This window comes from Perna viridis, chromosome 12 (genome assembly GCF_037379345.1).
Source record: "Perna viridis isolate PV_CMFRI_1.1 ecotype Kerala chromosome 12, ASM3737934v1, whole genome shotgun sequence".
NCBI lineage: Eukaryota > Metazoa > Mollusca > Bivalvia > Mytilida > Mytilidae > Perna > Perna viridis.
Window position 1 is genome coordinate 21,673,783 of NC_142456.1, and position 22,224 is coordinate 21,696,006.

Genomic DNA, 22,224 nt, shown 5'->3' on the forward strand with positions numbered 1-22,224 from the left:
TAAAGTCATAGTGAAAAGTCTGTTACCGGTAATCTCATTTGTGAGCCCTCTTTCATTATGATACTAGCATACTAAGAACTTAATAGTCATATTAGTGTTTAAAAGAAGATTTGTTATTCAATTTGTTTTTTCTATGTTCTTTGTAATTTTTTGATACTCCCTGCTCACCAAGCCAGGGAGCATACAGTGATTCTAATGTCTCCCTTTTCATTCTTCTGTCCATTTCTTTCTCTTGTTTTATAAAATTTAAGGAGGTAGACCTAGGGTAAGGGGCATAACTCTTGAAATCAGTGATATGTTTGTATCATATCCAATTTCACCTAAGTCTTTCAAGCTTTCATTTGAAACAGAATGAAATCAATCCAAGTTACTTTGATGTTTACATGAGATTGATATAAAGAGCCTGAATACAAACATTCCAATTATTTTAAAGAGTTGTGTCCCTTACCTTAGGTCTATCTCCTTAAACAGCCACTATCAACCAAGTCTTTAAGTACCATTCTGTGTAAGAATCAGGCAATGAATGGCACATCATTTTTCTCAATTTGGTATTTTTTACCTCAAACATATTCAAATACATCTAGAAATCAACTATGAAGCTATTAAAATTTATCCTGAAGCATTGGTGATGTAGATTTTTTTGTACTGCTTATATAAGGAAAAAGTTCAGGAAAATTTTCCCGCCATTTTTCCATAGTGCATTTCAAACAAACCATACATGAACTGATGATATTATATCCCTACTCATAAGTGTAATGATTTTTTTTAAGTATGCTTTCTATTTGTCCAATGGATAGTTAATGTTCTGTCTGTCCATCTGTTACCCTTTTCTGTAACAGATTTATAAGCTTCCATTTGAGGAAATGCTCAAGATACTTGATAAATTGCTTTTACATGATGATTTGTTCTGTGTCTTCCGTTTCCAGGTTCTTTACTTATTTACTTCCTATTTACCATACGATATGGTTGAGTAAGGGTATTCATGGCTTGCATGTAACTCATACAACTAAAGTGTTCGACCAGTCTTTTCAAACGCAATGATGAGAATCAGAAAAACACAAAAATTACTGTAGTATAATTACTGCATATTACAAACCTGATACCTGTCCAAGCCAGATTATTTTCTTTAGTTCTTTGATATCAGTTTCAATACATTTTGAACTTGCATAAACAGAAAACCCATCTAAACTGAATGAATCTTTTCAGTTCCAAAGGGTTTAAGTGTCAGTCTCTGAAAGAATCAGGCAGTGGTTGAAACATGGTATGAAAAAAAAAACATTTTGATAGTGTAATTTGACTATTTGTACCATTAGAATCAAGGACATAAGACAATATTTTTCATATCATGGTGCATTGAGTTATAATTCCATTGAAATGCACTGAAAATGAACATGTCAAGGACAGATTAAGTGTCAAAATTCTCATTTTTCTAATATTCTTATGCAAAATTTCTGAGCAAAATCAGAGATGCAGAGGGCAAATAATGGTCTCTTGAAATAGAGAGAGTATCCTTGAGTGATATCACATTGTCAGATCGGTGGGTTTTTGACGTGCATGTTTCTGATTTTTCCCATTTTGCCTGATTCTTACAAAACACTTATACTTACATCATACAGAACTCATTGAGTCAGAATAATGTAAGAGTGGGTTGACATGCGTATCTGCTTGCTGTTGCTTTTGAGAGTGTTCTAGCACAATAAAGATCTGACTAGTATAAAGCAGGGTCTGTTTGATTGGTCAAATTGCAACACAGAGTGTTCTAGCACAATAAAGATCTGACTAGTATAAAGCAGGGTCTGTTTGATTGGTCAAATTGCAACACAGAGTGTTCTAACACAATAAAGATCTGACTAGTATAAAGCAGGGTCTGTTTGATTGGTCAAATTGCATCATGTTTTTTGTGTGTTTTCATATGTTTAGGAACACCATGAAAAACATATGAAAAACATATGTTTTCAGTCAAAACATGAATTTATAATACTCTCTTATATTGATAAAAGGTACACAAATGTTTCCCTGATGATTTCTATCAATCATGAAAGCATATGTCATCATTTGAAATGGGGCAAAATCTGCAGTTCATGAGTTTTAATGGGCAAAAATATATATTTCCATACCGATCCTGAACTTATCTTGCCATTTTTCCTATGTAAAATGCTTGACATATCTGCCATAGGATGTTCAGGAACAATCAATAGATAATTTCCAAAGCAGTTAAGTTTAGACAAGATTCACTGTATACGAACAACAAGTTGTTTAATATCATAAAGAGTAGTGTGAAAAAAAAACTGTTTCCATCTGATGAGCTATGTCACTCTAGAGTTTTAATGGATGTTAGAGATCTTTTAACTATTCAATCTGAAATACTTCATCTTAATTTTGTTCTTTCAATGACATAAGGTGTGGAGAAGTCACATGCCAGAGATCAATGGTCGAGTTTACTGTTACAAACTTGCAAATTAATCTCTACATCAACGGTGTTCTTGATCTTTGCTAGTTGCAGCGCAGAAAGAAACTTTACGGTATCGATTTTCCAAAATTATGCCTTGAAAATTGGAATGTTCTAATTTGTGGGGTTTTTGTTTGAACATTCAGGAAAATCCACTTTTTTAAAAAGAAATCTAAATTTAATCATTGTAGTGAGTTTTGTTGATTTTATGAATCGATGATGAAGTGTTTCCCGTAATTTTCTCCCTAGAAAGGAGCACCTCTGTTAGCCAGGGAATTAAGTAAGGGTTAATTAAATTGTAGATGATTGTGAAATATGAGTAGATTGAGTAGATTAGGAAAACTAGTGGGATAATTTCCTCTTTGTAGTAAAAAGGAATGTCATTTACTGCATGTATTATATTCATTGTACAATAAATTTTATTATCAGAATTTATTTATCAAGGTTTGGTAAGGTAATCTACACTTTGTATTTGGTGTGTAGAAATTACTTTTGAAAATTCTTTTTGTTTCTTGGTTGTGGATGTTTTTAATTGCCATGTTCAGTTACAATTTAAACTATCATATTTATTATTGACTAATGTTAGAATATTAGCCTAAATGTGATCAAAACTGCCAATACAATACAAAAAACAGAAATGTGCCAATATAGGATTTAGCTGTCCAATATGTTATATTGGCCTGGTAAAGATCAATTTTGGCCTTGGCCAATATGACATATTTGACTAGCTAGTCAATTGCGTAAGGTTTTCAATATTGGCTGAGTTATTGGCCATCAGCTGGTAATATTGAACTTCTGCTACACCTCCGTCTAATATATGGCTAGCCTCAGACCAATAACTCAGCCGATATGGAAAGCCTTACACAATAATACTATAGCATTAAGGTTATAGATTATGGATTTTCATAATACAGTAAAGCCTGGTATTAAGTTTCCTTATATCATTTTTACTGTATTGTAACCTTTATAAACAAAATACTTGTTTTAACCAAAAACTCTATAGTCAAAAAAGGATTCAGTTTAAGGCGGTAGACCTTGGGGAAGGAACACAACTCTTACAAATCATTGGAATATTTGTATTCAGCATTTTCATCATTCTAATGTAAGCATCAAAGTAACTTAGACTGATTTCATTCTTTGTCAAAACTTGGGAGGCTTTGGTGAAATTGAATATGATACTAACATATCACTGATTTCAAGGGTTAGGTCCCTTACTTTAGGTCTACCTTCTTAAACTGGTTTCACTGTATCTGTATTATTAATATATCTTCTGTACTATTTTGACAACTGATTTTACCAACTTTGCCCAATGGCAATTTTAAATTGCCTGTTTGTATTGCATTATACTAGAAACAATCATAATGGAAGCTGGAGGTTTGGCTGTCTGTAAAACCCGGTTTAACCCACCATTTCCATGTGAAATGTCTCTACCAAGTCTGGATGTTGCCTATCAGTAATTTTGTTATTACCCTTTTATTGTATCACAACTGACCCAAGTTTACCATACCAGTTACCCCTCCCTCTTTAGGAGGGAGATTCCTTCTTTTTAGGTCAATCTCCCTCTTTGAGAAAGTCTCCCATTTGGGAGACACACATTTGAGTAAAAATTTTTTCTTTTTAATTTTGAAAATACTGTAAGTGTTTGTAGGTGCTTGGAACTGTGTTAAAAAATCACTGAAAAACATGAATGAAACAGCAACAGCTGGAGAATATATGATTAAGGGGGTAGACCTAGGGTAAGGGACATGACTCTTGAAATCAGTGTTATGTTTGTATCATATTCAATTTCACCATAACCTATCAAGCTTTCATTTGAAGCAGAATGAAATCAATCCATGTTACTTTGATACTTACGTGAGGTTGATGTCAAATGATGAGTACAAACGTTCCAATGATATGTAGGAATTATGTCCCTTACCTTAGGTCTACCTCCTTAAGGTTTTATTGTCTAATTCATTGTCATTGTCTAAATGAGGTAATTAAAATTGTATGAAATATTTCTATAATTACAATAAATTAATTGAGATTTATAATATGAAATTTTACATTCTACGTATATCAATTTAGTATGATTTAATTTAAATGGATTATTAATATGTTATCATATAACAAAATGATTTTTCATTCTACCATAAAAGCAGATTTTTGAAGAAGAAAAAAATTAGAAATAAATTTTACTGCTTTATTTGTTATTCACAGGAGGATTAAAAGTCAATTGTTTTTGCCTATAGCCTGAGGTGATGTCACCTAAGAAGCAGGCAAATTGAATATGAAGTGAATTTTACAAAAAAATGGATCAAGAGTTAGCTCCCCTCACTATATTATTTCAATGTTTCTAAGGATTATAAATTTCCTGCTACTTTCTACTGTAAGGATTATAATTTTGCTGATACTAAAAGAAGAAAATACAAAATCTTTTTTGAATCTCAGTACTCTAAAATATTCTTAAAAACAATACTAGTAACATATAAAAAGAAATCACCTTTGTACCCATAAATCACCCATGCATGATTGTTGGATGGACAGTTACATTTTGACAGATGTTTTAAATATGAGGAAGCCCACAAAAGGAAGAAAATATCTCTACATCCCCTTAGGGCATCCACTGAAGTCCTTATTATCATGCAGATTGACTTTATTCCCCTCTTCTCCTCCCTCACAGCTTGATTCTTAAAAGGACAATTATATTTTGACAGATGTTTTGTAGCATGATGATTTCTACAAAAGGCAGAAAATATCTCTGTGTCTTCTTGGATCCTTTTCTTTGTTCTCCTGGAAATTGACACTTTTTCTCTCCATTTCTATGTGGTTTTACAACAAACAGGCATGTTTTGTATTGATTAGATGGTGATTAACAACAAACTCAATTATCCCCAGATTATCACCATGTAACTGGTACAAGCCTTTGATTCTTAGCTTTGCTTTGGACATTAAATTACAATAAGGATATGATGGTGGCTTTAAATATGGTATGAGTCATTCTGGTGCATATTGGAAGCAGAATTTATTCAAGGGATGCAGTGCAGTAATATGCTGCATGGAATCTTATGAAGTGAAACGCAAGTCATCCTATTCCTCTGCTTTGTGGAAGGAATGTAGAGGCCATGGTGTCCATCCATCTGTCTGTCTGTTCATCTGTAATGAAATTTCTCCTTCCTGTATTCTCTGCAGCATCTTTTTAAATCCACTTACTATATTAGTGTATTAGACAGCCATAGTGTGGGATTTGATCTCTGACTAAAGTTCATTTTTTTCTAACTCCTGCAATATGATTGTGTCACATTTGATCAGACCATGCAAGTAGCTCCAAGACTTCAGTAGCACTCCAGCTAAGGATCATGCAAAATGTGATTCATGGGTAAAAAGCGTACATACAGTATTTTTATTTTTGATATTTTGTTTGAAATGTCATAGTAAACAGAAATGAACGTGGTTTTTCATATAACCCATGCTCTTAGGAGATAAAAATTGTATAGAATGCACTGTAGATTTCAAAATTAAGGGAGATAACTCTGTAAATGGCACTCAAATACAATAGAATCTATTGGATTTTCAATGTCGATTATCTCCTAAGAGCAGACAGGTTTGAATGAATAATTACACATTTCATAGTATAGATCCATAAAACAACTTAATCACAAAAATAAAAATATGTAGTCTTTTTTTGGGTGTATCACATTTCTCAGATTTTGCATGATTCTTACAAAGACAGCTACTTAATGAGGATACATACTAACTTACATGTCTTTAGAATGGTTTCAGTTGTCTCATATTAGTACATGTATTTAAGTTTGGATACAAATCTGACATAACGTTTAATTTCTCAAATGGGGATAATTATTTATGGGTTAGGAAATTTTATGATTTTTAAATTGTGTTTGTTCTCTAATTGCATGTTGTATTTACTGATAGCAATTGTTTATTTTGAAAGCATAGAACTGCTCTTCAATGATGTAATAAGGTTTGTTTTCTGAACGATTCATATCTCTATGACGCACTTTACCGCTGCGATATGTCAACATTGTATTATACTCTCTTTAATTGAATTATTGCTCTTTGTGCAAGTTCAATACAGGAGTGAATAGTAACTAAAATAGCCACGATAATGTTATATTAGCTCAATCAAAGTATAGCTTGGTCTATTTTTATAGAACATAGTAAAGCTGTTCCTTAAATAGCCAGTTGTAAATAGTACACGGTGAAAAGTGGTGAAAAATGAGGCCTTAATCTGTCTTTGTTACCATGATCCTTAAAATTAAATGTTATTGATTTCATTTTAATCTAAATGGTATTGAAGATGAAAGAATTTTGATCCCAAAATGAGTGGTTGTGGACCTCTTTTATAGTGCTTGATGACAATAAAAATTGATTTGTGAAATGATTTTTTTTTATTTAGTGGGTAAAACGATTAGTTAGGTACTTGGGTATTATTTCAAAGCTACAAAAGATATCAAATTACGATGTTACGATTGCTGCATATGATGTTATTGTCTGTAATTTGATAGAAAATGGATTGTTTAATTCGTGTTTTATGAGTTTCAGTTATGTTTTAATCTTTTGTAGAAAATCGGTCAATGATAATTTAAGTAAACATTTTTTATGCTCAAATGACTAAGTGTCATCCTTTCCTTTAGTCTATTTTGATTTATTTATTTTTGTTTAATTATTAAATAAATTTGCTTTACAGCTTCCTCTTACTGGCTGTTGTATATATCATCATGAAACTTTGTTCACATTCACATATTTAAAAAGAATGTATCATCATGAAACTTTGTTCACATTCACATATTTAAAAAAGATTGTATCAGCATGAAACTTTGTTCACATTCACGTATTTAAAAAAGAATGTATCAGCATGAAACTTTGTTCACATTACATATTTAAAAAGAATGTATCAGCATGAAACTTTGTTCACATTCACATATTTAAAAAAGATTGTATCAGCATGAAACTTTGTTCACATTCACATATTTAAAAAAAGAATGTATCAGCATGAAACTTTGTTCACATTACATATTTAAAAAGAATGTATCATCATGAAACTTTGTTCACATTCACATATTTAAAAAAGAATGTATCATCATGAAACTTTGTTTACATTTACATTAATATTTTTAAAAGAAGTGAAATCCATCTCAACTAGAACAATTTTTGACAGCTGGGTTTTTTTTTTTTTTTTCAGTGTAGGTAGATATTAAGTTTTACTTACTTTAAACTGTACTAAAATGATAAACAGTTACTATAGAAGATGTCTGGTATATAGACAGTTTTATTGACCTGGTTGTTTATTTTCGGGGTTTTGTTTTCAACACCTTGATTTTATTTGCTCTAATAACATTTCATATACTTTTGTTGATTTTAAAGTGCTGACAGAGTGTACTATCAGAATGAATTGAAAACATACTTCTAGGATGATTTCCTACAGAATTAAGAATTCACCAAATATCGACAAAATATAACCATGTCAGCAGAGAGTTGATTCAAATACTTCAGAATCATAGCACATGGCAAATATATGAACACATGAAACAGAGATAGATCTATGTACAGTCCTTGATCCGATCCGTGCAACAATTTGACGGATCGATGACCGTTGAATGATTGATCGATGACAGATCGATGACCAATGACCGATTTGATCATTTTATGTAAAATGATGTAAGACGTGTTTGAAATAAAATAAATGTAAAATAAAAGTATAAATTGATTATTACATTATGTAAATATGTGTAAAATTGACAAAGAAAACAATAAAAACCATAAAATACGGTAACCGCTCTGTGGTCACGTGATGTGATCACCGGTTTAATGAATCAGTTTGACGTATCGATGACTGACCGTAAACTGATCGGTGATCGATGACCGATCACAATTTTTGTTGCACTAATCGGTTCAGGTACTGTACACAATGTAGTAAACCAAATAGAATAGATCACTTATAAATCTTAAGATAAACAAGAAGTCACACAAAAAAGATAAAGCAATATGAACTCCCACAAAAAACCAGGAGTGACATCAGGTACTCCTGAAAGGTAAGCATATCCTGCTCCACCATGGGCACCTGCCACATTGCAAGTGAGTTTATTCTGGTAATAATCTAGCAACAATAATACAGCTGTAAAATGATTTTTACCTTTTACTAAAACAACACCACTATTAAGCATGGTTGGAGACCTTGCTGGTTAACAATAAATGATAATTTGAGCAATTCAAGTAATCATCTCTAGTTACATTTTTACATATTTACGTGTCAACTCCACATTAAGTTCCCTACATGGCTGAAACAATTGCATATTTCTTGTATAAAGTTTATGGAACAATGAGTTTATTATATTTATGTAAATAATTATCTCTTAAATCATTGTATTATTCTATGGTTGATGAAACAGAATGACATTTTGAAAAAAAAAATTATTGAAATTGTTATAATAAGGTATCCAATTTTATTTTGTACTGGGAGTTTCTGTGCAGTTTATTACAGCAGTTTTTTTCGTAAGTGAAGAAATTATTTCAAATAAATTGTGATCTGGTAACTTTTTATTATTAATATTTATAAACTTCACTAGTCAAGGGAAATGTTTGCATTTTTGGTAAAATAAGATAAATTTATTTGTAGAACTTTTATAACATCTTATGCAAAACCATAGACTAATAGAGTAAGATATTGTTTTATTTAAAAAAGTATTAAAATACTTGTGACCTTGATACATGTGCATGTATTTTCTTTGATTTTGTGGGTAGGCCAAACCATGAATTTTGGCTCCCAACGAAAAGAATCTTTCCATTGATGTGTATACTGAAAACCTCAAAACCACTAATTCAAGAATCCACGAGCTTGTGTTTCTTTCCTAATTCATGAAAATTGGTATCCACAAATTAAAGAACTTGCACAGTAATTACCAAACACATGTAGATTAAATTTTAATTAAATCACTAAAAAACAGAGAATTGGCTACAAGATTTATTTTAAGGAAATTCAAGTTACTTCCCTTTTATCATGACTTGTATCTGTGCAGTCTGCAATTCTTTCAGATGTAAAGAAAGGAAAAAGGTCAATGGTTTGAATTTTTTTGACCCTGTAGATTTAGTTTTTTGCAGGTGCATTTGAGTAAGTACAACTTAACAAGTACTTTAAAATCTATTTTATGGTTGAGAAATCAGACCAGAGAATATATAAATTACCAAATATGTAAATAGGATTTAGTCATGTGGTAGATAACTCTGTAATAAAACACCTGTCTGAAAAATGAACCTGTCTTCATGATGTTAATATGTTACTGATACATATTGCAGGCCTAACTGTAAAATATTTTTTTGTTTCCCAGACCTCTGTCTTCTGTGAAGAATGTAGACCATATTAGTGTAAACATCTTTTTTTTTCCCTAGAAAATAAATCCTTACCTTATGACAAATTAGTTACATTTATTTATAACAAAGAATAAAATCAAGAAATTGGGTTACAAAGGATAGAAATTAATATTTTAACATAACAGTACTTGCCAATTGGCAAAGTTGCATATTTCTTCATAGCTGGTCAGCAAGCTGTGGAGTGGCTTTGAGTATTTTAAGTAATTCAGATTACTGCCACAGGGGTTTTGGGGCTGCTAAAGCTCCTAAATAAGCTCCTGGTTAAATGATGCAAAAGTTCGGCACTTCCTAGCATGTAAAGTGGAGATTTTTATTCTTTGTGAATATACTCTTTCATTTCATGTAAGTCCAAAATTTATACTTTGCAAACAAGCTACAGCCTTTGGTAAGTGGCTTGTCCCTGCCAGTTTGACCACTGAAGAGTTAACAGTTATGGGTTGAGTGAATGTTGTACTAGAAACACTTTTACTTTTTATTCTGGCCTAAATATATTGTGTTGTTTGTTTACAGTGTAGAAGTATGTCGAGGAGTTTATTTAAGGTGAAGTGCAATTAACTTTATAAATTAGGTTTGTAAATTCTAGTGGACTGTAGGTAGGTCACTTGAGGTGAGGCAATAAAGATGGATTATACAAATATTAACAGACTTTGAGGTATAAAACAGTGTCCAAATTTACATATTTTTTTTGGAGTAGAAGTTCCGAAACTTTTTCAAGTTTCAAGTCAATGGTACAACTGAGTAAATCAAAAGTTTTCAATTAATTGTCAATGAATATAGTTAAAAGTCCTAGACCATGATAAATGAAATGTCAAAGGTCCTTTCTCAGAAATTGAGAGTCTTGGAATCTTATACCACTGCTAATTTGAACCCTTGAAATATTAATATAAAACTAGACTTGGTCCATGATATAAGTTTATACTCAATCCATAGGAGGTGTATATAGTGGTTGTGATATAGGTGCGTCTGTTGATAGCATATTTTCTATAAGTTTTGTTTACGTGTGTGAAATACCTTAATGTTGTAGAAATGTTTATAATATAAGGCCTGCTAGGGTTGCCAGAAGCATGTAAATCATAGGTACTGATTGCTTGAAAAATGTTAGGATGTATCTCAGAAAATGACAGGTATGTTACAAAGTAAGGTCTTAAGTAACTGTCTTTGTAGGAATCATGCAAATTCTGTAATATGTGATACACCCAAAAAAAGGCTACATATTTTTATTTTTGCTAGTAAGTTGCTTTATAGGTCTGTATAATGAAATGTATAATTATTCATTCCAATCTTTCTGGTCTAGTTTGGATATAATCAACATTGATAATTCAACAGATTATATTGTATTTTATTGTCATTTACAGAGTTGTCTCTCTTACTTTTGAATTTTTCAGTACATTCTATATAATTTTCATCTTCTAAGAGCATGGTTTATATGAAAAGCCGCATTTTAATTTCTCTTACTATAACAATTTAAACAAAATATCAAAATTAAAAATGTGAAGGCTTTTCAACCATGAATAACATTTCGCATGATTCTTAGCTGGAGTACTACTTTAAAATGAAAACTTTCTAGGAAAATTGTATAGTCTTGACCAGAATTTCCTGAGCAGGTCATCAGTTATGTGTTGTCGACATAGTATCTCAGATGAACTAGGATTAGCAGGATGCCTTCCTCTTGTTAGGAGCATACTTGAAGTAGCTAATCTGTATACTCTGTAGAATGTTGGCAGATGTTTGATCCAGATGTTAGTGTTCAGTGCCATATACTTGTATCTGCTTTAGACAGTGGTGGGGTGATCAGATTGTCTTGTTTTGAAAGTTTGTTGTGATGGTTCTTTCTTGTAAATGTCTGATTGGATATAAGTTACCGTTGGATGAATGTGTGATTTCTCTCTTTTACAAGGTACATGTATCATTAGGTTACCATAGAAGAACTATTTTGTATGGGGTACCAATTTTCATAGTTTTCATTGTCTGCTCCACTTCAAATTTAAGTTCTGGGTGAAATTGTATAATTTCTGTTGAAAACAATTATTCATGAAATTGAATTGAAAAATTGATACCTTCCGATTGGTCACTACCATTAGAATAGGGACTATATTGCAATTACCTTGCCCTTTTATCAGAATGTCAATCTGCCAATAATTCTGTAACTAATATCTCGGCTTCTTTTGGAGGGAAGCCTTAAATAGTTGGTATATTGCATTTGCATGATGACTTATACGTTGTCTTCCCTTTTCGGGTTTCTTGTTTGTATCAGATTTCCCAGCTTCTGTAAATCACAGACTGTTGAGCTTCATATGGTAAAACTGCATCCTGGAGTGCCTTTACTTTTTCATATGAGATCTACTTCCTTTTTAACAAAAAAAGTAGGGGTATCACTAGTGAGTCAGTCGTTGTTCTTGTTATATCCCTGCTCATTAGATTGGAGTTGCCTTGTCTTTGTCTGTCAATTTCACTTTTTCGGTGACAGATTTCATGCCTTCTAATTAAAACGTGGGCAGTGAGTAACAGTTCAAGCACTTATGGATCAACTCAATTAAAATCTTGACTTTCATAGTCAGACTTCAATCTGAATTGTGAGTTTAATAGTGCTTATTGGTTTTCAAGGGGGGGTTTGCATGGACCCCTCAAACCCCCCCCCCTGGCTACAGGTATGTTCTAGTGGAGGGAATACTTGAGATTTTGAATGATGTCTCCTCATTCCAGGTTCATCACTTATCTACTTATGTTTATGGCATGACTTTATAATCATTTATGTGATGCTTTATGGAAAATTTGGTAACAGAATTCTCAGCTTCTATTGGAGGGAATTCTTAGATATTTGGTATACTGCTTTTGCATTATGACTTGTACTAATCCTCACATTTTTTTAAGTTCATCACTTATCTACTTTCTGTTGAGGTACGACTTAGCAATTTTTTTATGGAAATTTTCGTAATAGAATTCATAGCTTCAATTAGAAGGGTTGCTGAGATATTTTATATATTGCTTCTGCATGATGACTTGTACTGAGCCTCCCCTTTCCTAGTTTGTCTCTTTTCTACTTCATTTTAATCGAAGATGGTTGAATGGGGATATTCTAAACAAGACATAACATGTAACATCTGAAGTGCATAAATTTGACTTTAAATCATCACGAAACACTTAACAAAATGAAAGCTATTTTACTTGTGATTGTTCCAACTTGATAAGCAACAAAAATTAAAGTAATATTTATATAATTGCACATTTTCCTTCAAGGTATGACCTTATCAGAATATTTAATTTACAATGCATCATTTCTCTGCATCATTAAATGTATGTCTCAAAACATCTGCAGAAATGTGAAGTTACACAGGTTAAGTTAATGTATGTAATTCATGTGTAACCCTGGATCTACCCCTGACATTAAATCTTAACTAGTATTGATATGTGTCAGGAACTTACAGAAATACTTTCTAATATACATGGCAGCTTTTCTATGCATCAGTTGATGCATCTCTTCATAGCACCTGGAGAAATGTGCTGTTTTGGATGATAAGGCCAAAAGGACATGATTGTATGTTTATCGGAACATCAGATAAATAGATTAACTCTTTTTGGAAATATTTTCCTTGGCCTTGATTGATATATTTGCTTTCAATACAGCTGAAGATTTTTGTGGTAAATATTAGTCTTGATAATAGAAATTAAAACTGACATTCCAGCATTGCATCAAAATAACTAGCTTAGTTTTAATGACAGTGTCTTGATTGCTGATTACTCTTTCTGACAGGGTCACTTTTGCATCTGAAGTGAAAAAAATATTCCAATTGACTTTCTGTCAAAAAGGGAATTATCGCCTGGGGGTGGGGATTATTTTCCCTAAAATATCCATTAAAATTACCCATGGCCACACATCAAAATAAATTTCTATACTTTTTGTTGATACTTACTGCTATATCTCTCTTATTTACCTGATTGACAGCATGTGTAATACCAGGGTAGACAAGAACATTTGTTTGGGTACATTTCTTCTTAGGTATTCTTGTTTTGTTTTTTTTTTGTTTTTTTAAATTTAACCCTTAGCCTTATGAATATTCCAGTTGAACACATTTTCTTAACATTAGATATTTATACATCTTCCTGTTGAATTTAGTTTCTGAACAGTTAAAACTACTTCTTACTGTAGAGGTGAAATATAATAGAATGAAACATTTCCTTGGACCTTTACCATACAAGTAAGTTTTGACTATAGGATACAAGAGTGCAATTATTCACAATGCTATTTCCTTATGGGGGTTCCTCACTTCCACTAAAACCTAAAAATAAATTCGGGTAAAATTTCTGTAATCTAACGCAATGTTGCTTAAACACACCCATATAGCTTTTAGATTTTAAAATAAACACCATGTTATGCAGTGTTTCTGTCCGTAGATTAAGGTTCAAAAAGGGGGATACTTTTTCAAACATTAATTTTTCAGTAGCCACCCTAAGCCTTAAGTGGCCTATAAAATATATATATATGGATCGGTAGCTTCTAAATTCGATACTTTTGGTTCCTTACCGTTCGTACAATTTTTTCATGAATATATCTTTTATTATCCACCAATCATGAACGTTTCTTGTATTTCCCACTGGGCTGCATGTTGGAGTAAAGATCTGACTGAATACCGAGGAGACATAATTGCGCTATTGTAACCTTTATTTCTTCTTAAAATATTGAGTTTTTTAAATACCAGTCCATATAAAATTCAGGGAGGTGATTTATGGTGTAGAAAAACCAACCAAACTAAATGATGCTTTTTCAGTCTACTTATGTAATATTTTTACATAAGAGGATAGTCCTTTCTGTATTCAGATCTGCATTTCAAAGCAAAGCATGCATTTATCTTCCACTGTAATCAGTCAATATAATGATTTCAAGAATGATAACGCTTGCAGAGTGCCAATTTCATACACAATCTATGTAAGTGAAACTACAAAATGACAAAGACTGATTTTAATGTCTGTAACTGTTTCTGCATAAAAAATAAAAGTGAATTTGGTTGTTTTTTTGACATGCATGAATCACCTCCTGTCTGATTTTTATAAAGACTGCTACTTTTACATTGATATTTATAAAAGTTGTGGTGCATTGGTAAAATTGGCCTTTCGACTTCTGTGACGACTAAAATTGGCCACCATCTTGGACAGAAGTATTATACCTATATTTATTTATCCACCAAAAGTAGGATTTTATATCTGCATTCATAGTGCATCTCCATGGTTTTATATGATGTTTAGGTTAACAGGTGTTTGTAAGATCACCAGGCATCCCAATTACAACATAAACACTTCATCTGGTGTAAATCATTATCTGCAGGATGTGTTGAAAACCTGTTAATGTAGTTACCTCCCTTGGGTGGAGATAATTAAAGGGTAATGAATGTAGAGCATGAACAAAGAATGAACCAATTATGTTACCGTGAAACCTGTCTAAGAAGAACCCTGGATAAACTGGTGACCTGTGTAAATATTGTATGAAGTCCCTTTACATCAGTGTCAATACTTGTGTCTATACCAGAACCTGCTGAAGCCAAACAAATATCCTAGTCCTAAAAGAGTTCATTATACGCATGTTCCTCTGTGCACCCTGTTATTTTGACATGAACCTGAAATACCTATTGTCAATGGTTATTGTTTATTAATAGGTCCCCCTCCCCTGACCCCAAATCATTTTTCTTGTTGGCAGGAATTTGTTTGATCTTTTATACGTGTAGTAACTTGATGTGTTGAAGTTTATGTTAATTATGGAACTTTTAAACCTTTGAAATTCCCATTAATGTAACATGTACAAATGTATCTGTGCCTTTTCTAAATGCTGACTGATTTTGAGTTGGTTTTTAGTATGCCTTTCTATCTAGTCTTTGTTTATTACTAGAATTGGCAAGAAATTGAACAAGTTAACAAGTTCAGCACTTCTGGGTATTGACACTCTAAATTACATGCAAATTTTAATTCTTCTTTGAATAGCAAGTTTCTGACAAGAAATCCTCATAGCATCATGCCTTATCAGTAAAAATCAATTCCATAAATTGATCCGACTTTATACAAGGAAGTGGTGGAACATTCTCACTAAACAAAGGAAGAAACTACATTGGAAACCTGTGTAAGTTTTTTGTAAAAATCAGGCAAAATGGGAAAAATCAGTAACATGCATGTCAAAACCTGACTGATCTGACAATGTTAAATCACTTAAGGACATTTTCTCTATTTGAAAAGACAATTATTTGATCTCTGCATCACTGGCTTTTCTCAGAATTTTTTCAATAGGATGTTAGAAAAATGAGGTTTTCGACAGAGCTATCTGCCCTTGAAATGTTCATTTTCAATGCATTTCAATGAAATCATAACTCAATGCACCAACATGATATGGATAATATCTTTTTTTCCTTGATTCTGGTGGTACAAATAGTGAAATTACACTATCGAAGTGATAGGTTTTTTCGTACCATGTTTCACCCACTGCCTGATTCTTACAGAGACTGACACTTTAAATTGGCTTGGTTTAGACCAGAGTTTCGATTACCAATGGTCAAAATACATTTAAATTGATGCGTAGGGGACTTTACAAGGTGTCTGGTTAAACTGATATGTAGGGAATTTAAAAGATGTCTGGTTAATCTGATGTGTAGGGAATTTAAAAGGTGTCTGGTTAAACTGATGTGTAGGGAATTTAAAAGGTGTCTGGTTAAATTGATGTGTAGGGAATTTAAAAGGTGTCTGGTTAAACTGATGTGTAGGGAATTTAAAAGGTGTCTGGTTAAACTAATGTGTAGGGAATTTAAAAGGTGTCTGGTTAAACTGATGTGTAGGAGACTTTAAAAGGTGTCTGGTTAAATTGATGTGTTGGGAATTTAAAAGGTGTCTAGTTAAATTGATATGTAGGGAATTTAAAAGGTGTCTGGTTAAATTGATGTGTAGGAGACTTTAAAAGGTGTCTGGTTAAACTGATGTGTAGAGAATTTAAAAGGTGTCTGGTTAAACTGATGTGTAGGGAATTTAAAATGTGTCTGGTTAATGCAGGTTTTTAAAATTTTTCAGGATTTGGTTTAGATTGGTTTTACTGTTTATGGAACCAGACTGTCTATGCTGTTGAAGAGGAAAGTATGGACAATAAATTCCTAATGTAAAAGCAATATCAGTAAATAGAGTTATTTATCCTGTTTGACGAGCATTTCGTCTAGACAGATGATTTTTATTATTCCCAAGTTGAAAAATGAACTCCTTTGTGCAGATAGAGTGATTAAATGGGTAAAATTGATTCCCTGATAATTGACCAGGTTCTAGTTGGCAGTAGTGTCAGATCACTTTGAACTTGCATGTGTCTGTGTCAGTGCCTTTTTATAAAAGCATAGGTACATGTAGGTCTAACTCAATGCTTTTTTATATAGCTCCTTTGTTTTCTATTTTGACTGTTTAAACAGAACTGACATGAGTTTTTAAGTCAAAAGATATCTTTTGATGGTCCTTAATGAGAATATTGTGGAAGAACTGCTGTTTAAGGGGTACAGTTTTCGTGGTTTTTGGGATTGGAATACATGTATGCAAATTCAGATTCCAAACTGGAATGTCAATTTCATTTGAAAACAGTAAAGGTCTATTTAATTCCAAGAAATAATGGAATTTGACATACCATACACAACCAATGTGCCACATATGATAATCATATGGTAAATGTATGAAAATCATATATTTATCATGTGGTAGTCATATGATTATCATATGATTTTCATAAGATAATATGGGCTGGAAAACATATGATAATCACATGTTTGTTAAAAACATGTGATTATCATATGTAGCTCGATTCATATGATAATTATATGATGCAAACCATATGATTCTCATGTGTGGCTCATTTGCCTGTGTAAAATCAATAACCAGGAATAATAAAAGTCACTTCTCAGTCTATAAATTATATGGTATCTTGTGAAAGATCATGCGATTTTCAAAAAGATGGGGATGGCCTTAAAGAAAATGTCAAGAAAAATGAATTGTATTATTTATCCACTGGTATGCAATACTTAATAATGAACTTGCTTCATAATTCTTTTAACTATTTGCTTTCTGAATATTTTTCATTGTTTAAATATGAAATATATAGCAGTTAAAACAAATTCAATTTCATAAGGGGGAGCAGTACACCTCCCCCTTTTTTGGATCTGCCTGTGAGTTTCCACATAAAATTATGGTATGGTTTTTTTTTTAATTTCATGTAAACAGCTAATTTTCAGAAAGAAATACCTTTTCCATAAGTAGTCCTTGGTATTAGTCACCTCTAGGGATGTGTATTGCTTTGTTACTTGTAATGTGTATTGGATTACTTAGGCCTATCAATATTGACACATAATATATGTTATAAAGTTGATTGTATAATTTGTAAGTTAATTTCCCCGGGGCAACATGAACTTAGCAGATCTTTACCTCATAAAGATGTCTGATTATCTTGTTATTAACTCAGGTGGGAACAAGATAAAATTTAATTACAGGACTAGAAAACAGTGGATGAATGAACTACTATAGGGGTCAAACAACCTTGAAGTAATGCTGTGTTAGTGTCAGGGGCAATTTGTGCTTACAGCCCTGTTTTTTCCAGGTTAAGCAAAAGGGACTGTTTAAAAGCATTGTAGGTTGTGTTTTTTATGTCTTCAATCAGTCAGTCGTCTACATTTTCAACTGTGTCAACTAGCTGTGTAAGTTTTAATGTAGGGGGTAATATTGTGTCAATCAATGAGTTCTACAGCACAGTTGGGGGCGTATATTTGCTTATAGTGCTGTAAAGTGTGTCAATATGCTTATCCTTACAGCACTGTGAGGTGTGTCTATTTGCTTATATAACTGTGAAGTGTGTCAATATGCTTAGCCTATGGCACTTCGATGTGTGTATATATGCTTGCTTATAACATTGTGATGTATGTCGGTATATACTTAAATAGTGCTGTGGCATTTTTCAGTGTGGTGACTTTAACTACATTAGGGGTGCATATGCTGTATAGCATTGTTATCTTTGGCAATGTTATATAAAGCCTATAGGCTGTGTCAGTGTGCTGTTAATTATGATTTGTGTCAAATTGCTGTAAATCATTGAAGACTGTCCCATTGGGCTGCATAGTGCAAAAGCTGTGTCAATTTCTCTACAGTATAGTGTTATGCAAGTGTTGAAAAACAAATCTATGCTCAAAATTTATGATATGATATGGTAGATGACACGGCACTCCAATATAAACATGACATGGTAACCCCAGTTGTAAATGTGAATCCCTTTGGTGGATAGTTATTTGTGATGCACCTGTACTATCATATTTACATAACTTTCTTCAACAATGCATTACAATTTCATAATCATACTTTATAGTCCATGGCACACTAAGTTTTCTCTTAAACTTTGTGTTATATGATGTCTGGGTATGAAGTATAACAGCTTTGTGATCTTTTATCCATGATTTACTGAGTTTACCCTGTCAGAAGTCAAGTTTTTGTCAACATGAAGGGGTTATGAGATCATATACAATTTCAATTTGCAGCCTTTGAAGCCATTGTCTTTCATCTTTGTTGAAGTATTTGCTGGTTGGTATGTCACTTCCTGGTACTTGAACAAATGATGCTCATTAAAATGTATTGAAAAAGATAAACAGTTTCAAGGTTCTGATTAAAGCAGAAGTGTAGGCAGATCCAGAAAGGGGGGGGGGCTGCTTATGCTCCAAAAGTTTGATTATGAGGTAGAAAATTAAAATCACTGAGGTGGGCCCCCTTTTGGACAGTCAGCTGGTCTCCCTTTTCAGAATTTTTGAATTCGCCACTGATAAATAGGTAGCTTGGATTGTATCATTATGATAAGAGCCTAGCTATCATGAGTTCTTACTTTTAGTATGAAATAATAGGAGGTGTTGAATATGCATTTTTTTTTATTTTGACACTTTCATTAGTTGTAGTTTTTTATGCACTAAAAGTCAGTATTGCATAAGAGTTTTGTTTTTTTTGGTGTGTAACAGTGAAGATACGTGTACAAGTTTGTATACTGGTTGTCTTTGAGAGTAATGCCTACGCATTTTTAGTCTTGAATTATATTTGTTTCTATCATCTTTTAAAATTTCTTACGTTTATGGCACTTGATATAAGAACATAATGAAGATATTTTTGTAACTCTATCAATCTTTTTTGTCAAAATGTATCTACAGAACATAGTACTTAGTATTCACATCATGTAGGAATTATACTTAACACAGTTATAAGACCAGTCTAAATATACTCTCAACCCTTTACCTGCCAAACATTCATGAATGTCAGGCCAAAATTAAAATTTAGTTTGTTTCACCCTTACCCTACCTATCCATAAAAAATGACCCTACCCAAATAATTTTAATTGTCATTCTCAGACAGTTTTTTTTTTTTTTTTCTAATTTCCACAGCAACATTTTTCACTTCTTTGATCATGGTTTTTACAGAATCATATGAAATTTTTGTTGGGAGGAGGGTGGAAATTTTCCCTACCTACCTACCTACCTTAAGCCAGAATCTAGGGTGGGGTAAGGGCAAAACAATCATTTTTGTAAGTGTGGCCTTTAGAAAGAAAAGATAGCTTCCATGTTATTAACCCTTTAGAATTAAATGTTATATGGAGCTTATGCTAACATTTGTTCTAATTTGTAACTATTGTGATAATTTTTTTGTTTGAATGTTTGTCTGAAGGAAGAAAATACTCTGTTCAGCTAGGTTTTGTTATGTGAACATAATGTGAAAAGAAGTAGATCCAAAGGGGACCCCTGGTGGTCTGCCTCCCCCATATGCCCGCAATGTGTAATTAATAACCTATTACAAAGAAAAAAAATGGAAATCACTCGATTTCATCCCTATTTGGCCAGTCCCCTCCCCTTTTCAGAAATTCTTGTTGATCTGCCACTGTAAACTTCATTCATGACTGACTGCCAATTGATAATTAAAAAAAAATGATTTCAGAATTTCATGACTGAAAAAAAAAAGGCCACATTGAATATTACAACACAGAGTCCTTTCAACCTATGTCATGAACTACATATGAAATGTAAATATTGTAAAACTAATCTAAGGCATGTACATCATGTGCACACAACACTTGAGTCAAACCTAATGCAACTTTATCTGTTCACTAAAAATAACATACAGGATCTCAAATTATTAATTATAAAGCCATGTCTACCATTAGATAACCAATATTAGTCATAAACTTTAATAATTCCTGATATTTTGATGGCAAACATTTGAACAGATGGTCATCTACAGAGTTCTGTGTCTTTGATCAATAGTTCTGAACAATGGAAGTAAATTGAATTTATTTGATGCTAACACAACATTGATATTAGAGTCTAGAGTTGGAATTGATAACTTGCAGTGAGTTAATTATAACTTAGTAATTCAAAAGGAGTAGGGTTTCACAAGACCCAATGTTGGCTCTGTAAAATTGTATATGAATATTTGAATTGATTTTAGTATTTTCATCCTGTATTTATTTCCTGATTTCAGTCTTAGTAATGTGGAGGTTTTTGTGTGCATGGCTTTTAGGTCCAGTTCAAGTTTGAGTGCAGGAGCATCATTTTTGTGGGAGTTATTGCCCCTTAATTATAACTTCAAGTAAGACACAATGTTGGCTCTATAAAATAGTATATGAATTATTGAATTGATTTTGGTGTTCTCATTCTACATTTATTTCCTGATTTCAATCTTAATTATATGGATTCATCTTGTGGCTTCTAGGTCCAGTTCAAGTTCAAGTGCAGTAGCATCATTTTTGTGGGAGTTACTGCCCCTTAACCAGTGGACAATAAATGTACAGGTCCAGTTCAAGTTTGAGTGCAATATCATCGCAGTATTGCCCCTTTACGTTTACAGTGAAAGATAAATGTACACTATGTTTTTTTTTTTTAATGAAGCTTCATTTTGCTCTTCAGTGTTATCAGATTTGTTGTCTCATTTTCTTTTCTTTCTTCTGAGAGTTAGTGGACTTAATGGACAGAAAAAAAGCAGAGTGAGTCATTTGATTTAGCTGAGCTGTTGATTGGAATTTTAGCAAGAATTGTGATTTTATCTGTGCTTGCCTTAACGAGTTATTATTTGAATTTGGTATTACTTTGGAATTTAGAAAATAACAAAAAAGATAATTTGTAAAACTAACTCTTACTAAGGGGGTTAGTTATGCCTGTTATGGCTAAGGGGTAAGGTAAGTTGGATAACAAAAAGCAAGGAAAACTTACTAACCCCCCTAGTAGGGTATGTTCTATAAATAATTATTTTACTTATTTTCTTAATTCCAAAATATTTCCAAATTCAAATAATACCCTTTTCTTATTTAAATTCTAGTAAATCTGAATAAAATTTGAGTAACCATAAAACCAAGGTTTAATATTTTAAAGATAAGACAATCATCAATTTGA

The 22,224-nt window shown here is 32.3% G+C and overlaps 1 protein-coding gene across 5 annotated transcripts in view; it reads left to right on the forward strand.

The window, feature by feature from the left end:
- Positions 1-22,224, forward strand: part of LOC148601680 (activated Cdc42 kinase-like) — a 136,873-nt gene that overhangs the window by 39,199 nt on the left and 75,450 nt on the right. For 2 of the 5 annotated variants that reach the window (XM_088555641.1, XM_088555647.1), the window contains exon 1: positions 11,574-11,714. The exons of 1 other annotated variant lie outside the window; for it this stretch is intronic. The gene's annotated coding sequence lies outside the window, so the exon portion shown is untranslated. Of the gene's footprint in view, positions 1-10,833; positions 10,942-11,573; positions 11,715-16,863; positions 16,922-22,224 lie in introns of those variants that run through there. 2 more of the 5 variants (XM_088555644.1, XM_088555642.1) reach the window with 2 other exon arrangements.